This window comes from Schistocerca serialis, chromosome 10, assembly GCF_023864345.2.
Source record: "Schistocerca serialis cubense isolate TAMUIC-IGC-003099 chromosome 10, iqSchSeri2.2, whole genome shotgun sequence".
Classification (NCBI taxonomy): Eukaryota; Metazoa; Arthropoda; class Insecta; order Orthoptera; family Acrididae; genus Schistocerca; species Schistocerca serialis.
This window is the reverse complement of record NC_064647.1, coordinates 215,017,146-215,019,376: the sequence shown is the minus strand read 5'-3', so window position 1 is coordinate 215,019,376 and position 2,231 is coordinate 215,017,146. Positions and strand designations below refer to the sequence as shown.

Here is a 2,231-nt window from a genome sequence, read left to right as displayed (position 1 = left end):
GTCATCATTCGATCCCTGCGAAACCCTACATTTCAGCAGGATAATGCACGACCGCTCGTTGCAGGTCCTGTACGGGCCTTTCTGGGGACAGAAAATGTTCAACTGCTGCCCTGGGCAGCACATTCTCCTGATCTCTCATCAACTGAAAACGTCTGGTCAATGGTGGTCGAGCAACTGGCTCGTAACAATACGCCAGTCACTACTCTTGATGAACTGTGGTATCGTGTTGAAGCTGCATGGGCAGCTGTACCTGTATACGACATCCAAACTCTGTTTGACTCATTGCCCAGGCGTATCAAGGCCGTTATTACGGCATTTCTTCTTGGTGTTGCAATTTTAATGGCCTGTACTGTATAAACAGATGTGCCGATTCCTTTTGAAACAATAAGATGTACATTTACTTTTTTCCATCTTTTCTCTTGACTGGACCTTATACAATACGTGACAAGTATCACTCAGGGTGAATATCCAAATTCTTATGCTAAGCACTTCCATGAAATTCTTCTAACAGGGTTACCGCACTTAGTCGTCGCCACCGATCTCGCCCAAATTACAAGTATATGAAGAGCACACTCCGTCTTCAGGCCACAGGTGGCCCATCGGGACCATCCGACCGCCGTGTCATCCTCGGTGGAGGATGCGGATAGGAGGGGCATGTGGTCAGCACACCGCTCTCCCGGTCGTTATGATGGTATTCTGTGACCGGAGCCGCTACTATTCGGTCGAGTAGCTCCTCAGTGGGCATCACGAGGCTGAGTGCACCCAGTTAAATGGCAACAGCGCATGGCAGCTGGATGGTCACCCATCCAACTGCCGGCCACGCCCGACAGCGCTTAACTTCTGTGATCTCACGGGAACCGGTGTATCCACTGCGGCAAGGCCGTTGCCACCAAGTATATGAAGAACTTGGCCGGAAATGTAATTGACGGAAGTGGGATCTCCAGGTGGCCAAGAGCTTAGAAAAAAAAAAAAAAACATTTTCGTCGTGGTGGGGCGAGATAAGAGCTATTTGTGTTACCGCCGTTTCTATGCAGCGGTTGGCACCACAGGGAGAGTGTACAACAGCAATACGACAGTAGCGTGGTCAAATCTCAATGCGGAAACACTTCAATATATCATATTTTTACGGTACTTGCACTGCAAAGAAACCGAAAGAATATTCTCTATATTGTATTCATTAACGTTTTCATAAAAGGCATGTAAACGACCAGCAACGGAAAACATGGGATTGTAAATAAATTTCCAGGAAGGGATTCTAGCGCAAACACGACAACTTCGTTTCTAATATTAGATACTTTTATTATTTCACAGTTGAAATTCTTCCAATCCATATGTGGCATAGAGCAAACCAGTGCTTAACAGTATTGGTTAAAAGCAGTATTGGTAGCAAATTTTATTTTTTTATTTTTCAAAGACGCGTTTCGCCTTATTTAGGAATCTACAGGTAACTCGCTCCTGTCAACGGGAACGCGTTATGCAGATCTTGGTGTCAGTCGCGATCATCTAGAGAAGTTTTTACTGAGTTTAACGAAAGCGATGTTGGCCTGATATATTCGACGATGCCCTTTGGCTACACTGACTAAAGGAATCTTCTAAGAAATACCAAATTAAAATAACCTGAAGATACCTAAATAAGGCGAAACGCAACGTTGAAAAATAAAACACTAAAATTTGCAACCAAGACTGTATTTAACCAATACTATTTCACAGTTGATGATTTATACATGCTGGGTGAATATCATAGAAACAGGGTATACACTGAGTTTCTCGTCGTCTTGAATATGCCATAAATGCCACACTTTTACAATTACGTGCTTGTTTTAAAGTCTTTATAGAAAAATATACTTGGTTTACATTCACTGAGGATCTCCCTCTCATTGTACAGTTTGGCAGTAAACCTTACTAACGCCTCATTTCACCAATTATTATCGAGGATAGCACGCGATATACAGTGAAATGTTTGTTTATTCAGTCTACTCAGCATGTGATTTCGTTCTCTCCCTCGATGAGTTCTGAGCGGTTTTAAAGCTTGTTGATCAAATTATTTATGTAAATAAAAACAGACATTGCAGCATCACATTGGGGACGTGCATCTGGCGGGAATTATTTTAACACTCCAAAACACTGTAAAAAACCTCGAAGTATAAATGAGGATTTGTTTGTCCTCCCCATGAGTCAGTTAACAGAAGACATTTGTCGTTCTGCATGTAGAATTCCACATCGGTCATCCT

At 42.9% G+C, this 2,231-nt stretch overlaps 1 pseudogene; it reads right to left on the bottom strand.

The window, feature by feature from the left end:
* Positions 1 to 771: 771 nt before the first annotated feature.
* LOC126425581 (5S ribosomal RNA) lies at positions 772 to 888 on the bottom strand (annotated as a pseudogene).
* Between the last annotated feature and the right edge of the window lie 1,343 nt (positions 889 to 2,231).